The sequence below is a fragment of the Seriola aureovittata genome, chromosome 15, assembly GCF_021018895.1.
Source record: "Seriola aureovittata isolate HTS-2021-v1 ecotype China chromosome 15, ASM2101889v1, whole genome shotgun sequence".
Classification (NCBI taxonomy): domain Eukaryota; kingdom Metazoa; phylum Chordata; class Actinopteri; order Carangiformes; family Carangidae; genus Seriola; species Seriola aureovittata.
Window position 1 is genome coordinate 26,298,524 of NC_079378.1, and position 9,915 is coordinate 26,308,438.

The 9,915-nt window shown below is 38.4% G+C and overlaps 1 long non-coding RNA gene across 1 annotated transcript; it reads left to right on the forward strand.

Annotated features, from left to right (window-relative positions):
- The first annotated feature begins 492 nt into the window (after positions 1 to 492).
- Positions 493 to 1,551, forward strand: LOC130182110 (uncharacterized). Its single transcript, XR_008829676.1, has 3 exons — positions 493 to 553; positions 1,189 to 1,258; positions 1,349 to 1,551. It is a non-coding gene; the product is annotated as an uncharacterized LOC130182110 (long non-coding RNA).
- The last annotated feature ends 8,364 nt before the right edge of the window (positions 1,552 to 9,915 follow it).

A 9,915-nucleotide genomic window follows, 5' to 3' on the forward strand; every position in this document is an offset into this window, starting at 1 on the left:
TTGCAGGGGTCTTTTGTCCTCCTCCAGGGGGTTTCAGTCTTCAACCAAAGGACATCCGTCCTCCTCTGTCGAAGCTCAAGCTGATTGTGGTCCTGTGAGTCAGCGTTCCTTTTATACTCGTTGATTCGAAGCAAAAAATGCGATTTTAAAGTGAGGAGAGGATTTTAAAGGAGATATATTATGCTCCTTTTCAACAAGTTTGAATAAGTCTCAGAGGTCCCCAAAACATGTCTTTGAAGCTTCTTGCTAAAGAATCCACTCCGATCCTATATTTCAGCATGCCTGTAAACCCCTCTGTTTCAGCCCTGTTCAGAACAGGCTGTTTCTGTGTCTGTAGCTTTAAATGCAAATGAGCAGTGTCTGACCACGCCCCTCTCCGGAAGGGGATGCGGCTTGGGCTTCTGGCACCATGCTCTAATGTTTACGGTGAACGGCGACTTGGCGTCGGAAGTGCTTTGGTTCAACCACACAACTTTTATCCAGAATCTGACCCAGAGGGAGAGGCTCCTGAAGAAGTTCAAACTCTACAACTGCAGCAGGACGTTTCTGAATGGTTGGTAACCAATTTTGTGTATTTTGACATTACATTTTCGGTTTGTTGATGTGTGCTGGCACACAGTTACTAACATGTAGCAAGGTAGCTAATGCTAACTGTTACTGTCTCGTCATTACTGGGAGCTCTTTCGGTAAATAAGAACTATTGTGAATTGTGTAATGTAGTTATCTGTCATGCCTCCTTAAATTTTTCTTTTACTGTCTATGAAAATGTTTGTTGTATGTGGACTGCTACAGGTGTTCAATGTCAAGACTAGTCAGATATTTTAATAAATGCTGACAAAGTAAATCATTTTTCTCCATGTTTTGAGCAGAGATGCGCATCATGACATATTCCTTTATGTAGTAAATTTATTTTGTGTATTACAATGAAAGCTGTAAATCAGCATAAACATGTCTGACAGAAACATTAATCTTTAGTCAAAGACGAGGGTGTGCAGTGTTTTCTACACTACACTGTTGTCAAGCTCCAGATTATATACAATAAGTGTTATATATTACCCATGTTATATGTGCTTGATATGTAGCCAAACTTACTTCTTACCCACCTTAGCTCCACTGTCTGTCAGTTTTTGAATTTCATAAGCTTTATATTCTGGTGAATGTTACCATTTTTCTCTATATTTTGGATAGGTGCTCCTGTGGAAACTGTGCAACCATGCCCACAGAAGCTGAGAATATCTGCTGCTAGGAGATACCACAGGTAGCATTCTCACTGGACAAACTAATCAGTGATTTGTTTTGATTAGATTTATAATAAACCATAGCATTTACCATTTGTAATTCACTGTAGGTTACCAGAAAGCTAGGGGAGATTGAGGAAGATTTACCATGTATGGTGGGCCGTCCTGGGTTGGAGCCGCTCTGCCTCAATGTGTACTCCCTCCAGAATGCCTGCAACATATACCACGCTGACTACGGTACTTTACGGTTGAGAGGAATATACCAGTAGGTTTTGCTTCTTTGTAAAAACAGTTTCAATCTAAATAAAAGATATTAAGCAGTCTTGTATTACTTCAGTGCACATAATTTTACAATGGTAATAACACACCACAAATGGAGTAACACTACCTCAAATAAATTAGTGTAGCTGCTCTTTGATTTGTAAAGTTCTTCTATCAGCAGATAGTGTACATATAATATATGAATTCAGAGGAGTCATTTCTTTAGAAACGATCAAGCATTTATTTATATTAAATGAGGCACTTATAATCAGTGATAATAAAAAAGCTGTAGGACTCACTGGATTCATATAAAAAGAGTGAGACACAACATAGATATGTTTGCAAGACTAAATCCCCTGTCCAGTTGTTTTAGTCGGTACAGGTATCTAGCCTATAGAACAGGGATGCCATGGTTACGGCCCGCGGGCCGGACCCGGCCAGATTGAACATCACATCCGGCCCGAAGGTTGGTAGAACATTTTTTTTTTTAATTTAATGTTTTATTTTTTACAAAACGCCAAAAATGTGAATTAAATCAGATAATTTCGTTAGGTAAAAATGTGTTATGAACGAATAAAATAGGTTACATACTTTATTAATCCTGCGGAGCTGCCTGGTGTGACTTTGAGCACGGAGCGGGAGACAAACAGCGAATTCAGCCCCCCTCCTCCCCTCACGCGCGGACGATATAGCCTACCAGTGAAGGAGACATCGCCCATCCCTAAGTCTAAATTGCTTGCGCAAAACTTTTGATCAGCACTCAGTATTTGTTTATTGTTGTTCATTAGTGCCACGGGTGCTCAGCTCCAAGGCACTCCTCTACAGCTAGAATAGCTGAGAGGAGCCCCGAGGCATCTATTAATATTCTCTTTCTGGTTTATTATTCTTCCGCCAAATTTTGGCGCGTAACTCATCCCGCAGCTTTGGGAATCCCCGGTAATATATACATCAAAACGTGCGTCTTGATCCCGAAAGAGGTGCTATGACTTTTGGTGTTAAAATTCCAATTTTTCCCAAAGTTATTCCCAAAAAACTGGGAATAAATAATGCATTAGGAATGCATTGGAATTTTCTTTAGAAACCCACCTTTTTTTCTACAAAATTTAACCTTTTTTCTGAGTCACCCAGCTCTCTCATACCTGCACGTAGAAATGTGATTCAAACTATAAAACGGAGGAAAACTTCTGCTCTCTCAAAAAGACGGGAACTGTTTTTACATAATATGTAAACTTTTCAAACTCTGAGCACTCAAAGGAGGAGTGCAAATCACTTTTTCTTCAAAGTTAGAGTGAAAGCGTCAGTTGGCTAGAGTGCGTGAAGCAGTAAAAAATAGCCTTTATTTTTATTTTTAACTCGAGCTCGCGGCCAAACCGTAAAAAGGAGACATATAATTATTTCTGAAAATGTAGACATAGTTGTTGGGATTCATAAAATGTAACTTTGACAGGCAGGGTCTGCACAAAATTTAAATGGGGGTGCCGAGTCCAGCAGCAATACCTGTCTCACTCTCATTGACACCTAATGTAATCGTCTTTTTTTTTCAAAAGAATCTCACTCTGTCTTCGCACTGAGCTTACTCACTCATTTGAAGGAATATCTGAATAAAATAGAGACTGTAGAAACTTCTGGCTTCAGTGTCTGGCACGGTCTTTTTGGTTTTTGAAAAGAAGTAAAGGTTTTCTCATAATTTGCAGTTGTTTGAAGCCATGTAGAAGCCAAATTCTGGGCAGATTTTCACATTGCCATGGCAACGGCAGCTCCTGACCTGTGTGTGTGCGTGCGCCTAGCAACCAGATAACCAACTGTCCAAGCTCTGCTAGCTTTACATTAGCCGCATGTTAGGTCTTAAATTACATTTAGTTACACTGTAAAAAAAAAAAATTGTTATTTTTACAGTAAAATACCGGCAGCTGTGGTTGCCGAAACTCTACCGTTAAATTACGGTAAAACATTTTCTACATTTACGGTAAAAAATGTGCTCATACTGTTGATTTTACAGTTAAAAAATGTACTTAATTCAAGATTTTACTGTAAAAAAAAAAGTTTTTACATTTTAAAAAAACAATGTTTTACCTGAAAATTTACATGAAAAAAAAATGTTATTTCTATGGTAAAATACCGGCAGCTGTGGTTGCCAGAACTCTACCGTTAAATTACGGTAAAACTATTTCTTCATTTACAGTAAAAAAAAACCAAAACATTGATACTGTTGATTTTATGGTTAAAAAATGTGCTCAATTCGATATTTTACCATTAAAAAAAGTTTTAACATTTTTAAGAAAACATTGTTTTACCTGAAAATTTACATGAAAATTGTTACCAAAACAGCAACAAAAAACATCCACCTTAAAATTTCAAATATAGATACTCTTTATTTGAACAAACTGCAACAATTTGCCAAGAAACCTTTACGCTTAATTTGAGAACATTTAAGTGCGTACATTTAACCGTTTTTGTACAAATTTAACCATAAAGTGATATCAGTGTACATACAGTGTATCATTTTCACATTATCAAAATAAAATCATCCCTGAAGGGGAGCAAAAGTTTCAAATCTTGCATAATAAATCTAAAGAAATACTTGTGATCTTTAAAAGATAACACTTCACTTGAGAAATACAAGTCATATACTTAAGGAATGCTTTATTATGCATAATTCCTGATGAATTACTACATGCACTAACAAAAGATGGACAATTAATTATGAATTCACTATAATTTTGTTCATACTTAATAGATCATCAACTAAGGATTATAAATCACACATACTTAATATGCTGATTGATATCTGACAAGATCAGCTTGATTTCTTTAATATAAAAATTCATGAACAATACCTGAATCATTATGGTATTATGCCTAATAGAATTTGTTGGTCACCTGACGGTATTATTTTGATAGCGAGTGTCCTTTACACTCAATTGACCATTTACTGGCACGGCCTGTGGCACACTGCTGAGCTTAAAAATATCTGATCATATCATATTCCACCCACTGTGTTGTAAATCTATCCAAGAATACCATTCAGTCTATTCCCTTAAAAGTTTGAGGGAAAATTAAGGTGTTGTCCATAAACTTTTATACTAAAAAGAAAAAGACAAAATCCAGCCAATTTAGTCAAATATCAATTAATATATGAAGTAACTGTGAACTAACAATCCTTGATTGATGATCTATTAAAGTCGAGCTGAAAGAGCAATTCTGTAAAATGCGTCCTTCATTTTACTTAAAGGAATAGTTCACTTTAAAAGAGAATAAATTCATTATCTATTCACACTCATGCTGATGACAAGTCCAGAGTATTTTTTTTTTAACCCACAAAACACTAACACGCTTTCAGGATTTTTCCAAAACAATGGAAGTCTATAGAGATCTGCGGTAAAAAGCAGATGAGCAGTTTGGAGACATATAATTATTTTTTGTTATGTTTTATCACTGATCTGTATAGACTTCTGTTGTTTTGGAAGAAATGCTGAATGCTGTTTTGCTCTGTAACGCCATTAGTGTTTTATGGGTTAAAACAACACTAGACTTCTCATCTGCATGAGGGTGAGTAGATAATGTCTGAATTTAACTTTAAAGGGAACTATTCCTTTAAGTATATGAATTGTATACCTCCAGTTAAGTGTTGACATTTTAATCTCAGACATTCCTGGAACTAGCAAATTTACCTCAACTTGTTTAAAGTACAAAACCAGTGTAGTAAAGCTGAACATGTACAAACTGTAAAAGACAATTTATCTGGTAAAACTATACATCTTGTAAAACTTCCAGAAAAGTTACTAACACAGTATCTGCAGTGTATATAACATCCAGTGTACCTTTTATCATATCATCCTTCAACATCACTGGAAGGTCCACTCATGGTCAGCAAGGTCCGAGATCAGAGTGAAGACCCTGGGATTGACTGAGAGCACTTTTTTCTTCTTCTTCCACTCGACTTTGGTGCCTTTCTCTGGATTTATTGAGAAGAAACACCTTTATGAAAGAGAGAGAGAGAGAGAGAGAGAGAGAACAACTTCAGATGGGATATCAAATATATTGCATTTTCTAATATTATAAAAAGAAAGAAATTTTACCGTTGGAGGAACTCCAGTGTAGACCGTAGTTCCACTGGGTAGTGTATGTTGAAGCAGTAGTAACTGCCAAACATCAGGCAGATGGCAGATGTGAAGGAAGTGATGTGGTCGTTGACAACCTCTTTGTCGATGCTCAACATAAATGTCTCAGCGGCAAAGCAGGAGGACCCTAAGAATAAACAACATGAGAAAAAATAACTTTAATGACAAGGGCTTCAATATCAACTACGAATAGAAATTCAATGGTACTTATTTCAATATAGGATGTGAGTCATACAATCTACTGTTGGCAGAACTTGTAATCAGGTAAAATGTTAACCAGTGTCTCCAAGTGGGCTACAAGTTAACATGAAAGTAAACAAGCCAAGAGTACAAGTGAGTGTTAGTATACTGGTAGAGAAAGCTTGCAGGTTTGGTTCAATATACTTACCACACACAATAAGGCAGGGTTTTGATGGCACACTCTCCATCTGAACCTCCTCAGCAAGGCTTGTCTTCTCGACAAAATGGAACAGATGCTCTTCCTTCTCATCAAAATGAGCCAGTAAAAGAAGCACCATCTGTATGACCTCTTCTGAGCAACCAGTGGACTGACTTCTTTCAGTTTGAAGCTTGAGAAGAGCATCCAGAACTTGTTTGTGTTTATGTGCATCAATACGTTTGAAGAAGTTCAAGAGACGTGCCCCCTTTTTGTCCACATTGGCAAGAAAGGACTCAATCAATCTCACGCCAGTCAGTTCTTGGAAGTGTGCTGCCATACTGACTTCCTTAAACAAAAATGGCCATTCCTGGCTTAATTTCTGGATGCTTGCACCATTATTGATCTCTTTACGTTGTGTGAAATAGGTGGACTTCATTAATTCTTTCACAGCATCTGAATTGAAGTTCATTCCTTCAAACGTCTTCATCTTTTCTTTTTTTTCTAGCTGACTCTCGACAGTCTCAGGGAGTGGCAAATGTTTCGGCATCCAGTTGACACAGCCATATGTGTCTTGAACACTTGCTCTTTGTTCGGCAGATACTTCATCGGTGTCATCATCCGATGCTGCTTTGCGTTTCTTCATCTTTGGTGTGTCAGGTCGTTTGACATTTTCAACTCTTGACTGGAGTTGCTTTGCCAGGGAGTGATATCCAAGTCCAATAACATCACCATCAATCACATCTTGAAGAGACTTTGGATACCTGGCCACCATCCTTTTTGCTATCTCCGTGGTGTTGTGTTTGGTTGGATTCTTACAAATCTTCATCATCTCGGAGACCACAATCCTTATCATTTCTCGTCGTAGTCGGGCACTTGGCCTTTTCTGTCTTTCCAAACTCTGTACTAACTCTTCAGGGAGCTTCTGCCATGGTATCTGAAAAGTGTCTAGCCAGTTTTGAAGATGTGAATAAAAGCTTCCAGGGGATGAAGATGTAGCTGTGGATGATGCTGGTGAGGGAGTGACCGGGGAGAGCCAGGGAGAGGAAAGGAGAGACCCTGGAGAGGAACATGCCAGGGCTGGTGTTGGAGTGGATGACTCTGTAAAAGCACAACAAAAGAGATTTGAAATCATTAAACCTTTACTGTTTTTCTACTCTGTAACAGAATGTAGCACACTGATACAATTTTAGATAGTAGGGCTGCAAAATATTAGCAAAAATTATTGCATTTATTTTGACCGATTGCAGAGATACGATTTTTAAAAATTAAATTAAAAATTAAACTACTTGTGCAGCCCTACAAGAGAAGTGTGCTGTGTTGTAGTGGCAATGTTTTACACTCACTGTTCTGGGCCCAGGCAGCAACCAGTCTTCTGGCTTGTATGGACTTTAATACTGGCAGCAAGTCTCCCTCTGTAATGTATTGTAAATCATCTGCTGTTACAGCACCAAGTGCCTTCAAAGTATCTTCTACTGACTTGACAACTTGATCAGGAAGATCCGGAAGCGCTGCTGCTACAGCATCGCTTATCATCTGTGATTCAGCCATATCTGTTAAGACACACAAAAGAGACAGTTTAACATCTAACCTACTGGTTTAGTGTGACAAGAGACAATGGGACAATCTGGTATCCATTGTTTATGTAATATGATAAAGGCCACATGTCAATCAGTTCACTGACAAGTCTGCATTCTAATCTTCCAGTGTCCTTTACAGAGTACATGTGGTAGTGTGAAAGAAATTCCCCATCATACACTCTCATCAGAAAATGAAGTGCAAAATCATCTTTCACAAGAATGAGGATGATTTCACCAAACTCCACTGAATCATCATTCTTAATGACAACAAATTGACCCTTCCTGTAAATTATCCCATTATACTGCACATCAACAGGAATGTTTGTATTTCTTTCAGTGAAGCCAAAATGGAGGACTGTGCCTTTAACTTGTTCACTGTAAAGTTCTGAGTAAAATGGTGAGGCATCTTTTATTTGCAAGGGTGGAGGACTCACGGACCCTGTGGAAAGAAAGGCCTGAAACATCTGATGCCTCTCTGAAAGAGTCGAACACAGATTTTTGAAATTCTTCAGATGCCTTGTACATCTTTTGAAGTAACTATGTTTGCTCTCAAAGCGCAGAGTCCATACCCTCATTAGTGGGCCAAATTTCAGGATCAGTCCTGGATAGTGCCGCAAATAATGGTGTTTAGGTCTCAAGTTGATATCTGGAAATAGTGCCTTCCTGGTTTCCAAATATTCTTGGATGAGAACATCCAGATAGGCCACCTGAGCCTTGGAAATCTGCTGAGCACAAATCAGGTCAACAATGTCCTTAAGCTGCAAAATTAACTGCCACACATTATCTTGGGGGTCCTGCACTTTGTCTCCAATTATCAGAGGCAACAATCTCAAGAAGTTCCAATTTTGGACAGCATGTCCACTCAGTTTCAGTGTTTGAGGACTGACCTCACAAGGTTTGGAGCAAGCATCCGTTGCTTTGTATTTGAACTGCTTGATTCGCCTGTTCAAAATTGTGTAGGTGAACCATTTTTTTTGGCTGATGAAGTACTTCAGGTAAAGAGCAACATCGTATGAGAGGACACCCTCGAAGATGTCATGACCGAGACAGGGGGGCATGCCAGGTAAACAAACATCAAAGTTTTGTAGAGTATTAAATACTGACCTGAACTTTATCCCTTGTACTTGTGGAGCATCCTCTGTCTCCAGCTGTTCGATGGCAGATCTGTACGTTTCTGGAGTCCGCTCCAGTCCACAGATGTTAGGATCAGCACCCTGAAATTCAGTTCGAGAAATCAGACAATATCTGCAGAAGTACTGAGATGAACTGAAATTTTCTGTGAAACCACCAATGGTGTGAGAGCCCAGGTTGTCCCCAGCAATGCAGTAGAGAGCACCCTTTACTACAAGTTCATCTCCCATTGTTATCCCACTTTCCTCCGGTTCTTTCAGATCAGTAAGCAGTTCAGAAAAAACCTTGGCATGGCCAAATTCCTTAAAATCCTTCTCTGTACACAATAAAACCAGCTGCATGTGGTCAACATTTGATCGTACATGGGGGGGCATGTTGAGCAGAGAGAAGTACACAGCCAAAACCTTGTGCTTCTTTTTTGCAGAACCCAATGGGTTCACAACTTCGAACGCGTCCTGGTATAAAACCAGCTTGAGACAACTTGGGTTTTCCTGATAAAATGTGTTCGACATAAACACCTTACCATCACAACTGTCAGAGAGAACATCTGTTTTAGAAACATTATTAGGATCCACTGACATGAGCCCCTGCCAAAAACCGGACTCCAGCATACCCTTTAAAGTTTTTAGCACAGGAATATAATAGGCACACCTCTCTGTCCTGTTCTCATCTCTGCCCAACACAATTTTTTTGGGCTCCACAAATTTAAACATGTCTTTAAAGCACTGGGTTCTCGAGTAAGCGGTTCTCATGGGCCCTGTGTGGCAAGCTGTAAACAGGTCAGATTGTTTAATTGTGTCACTGATTTTTACAATGTCTTCATCTGAAACCGACATATCTTTTAGAAGCAAGTTCAGACGATTCAAAGTATAGGTCTGTCCCAGCTCATGTATATTCTGCATTTCTTCAACAATGTTTTGAATGGTAAACACAGGAAGAAGATGCTGTCCCTGTAGTTTCATGTAAAACATACACATATTTCTCAGATACAGGTAGGGTTGTCACGACACCAAATTTCTGTTTCGATACCGATACCAATATGTATTTCGATACTTTTCGATACTTTTCGATACTTTTTGTAAAAAATATTTCATTATATTATGTATTGCCTTAATGGGTTATTTAAATATTTAAAGAATGTAATTTAATTTTTAAAAATATATTTTTTAATGTATTTATTAACCATGGACATGTTTTAGCTCTCTGTA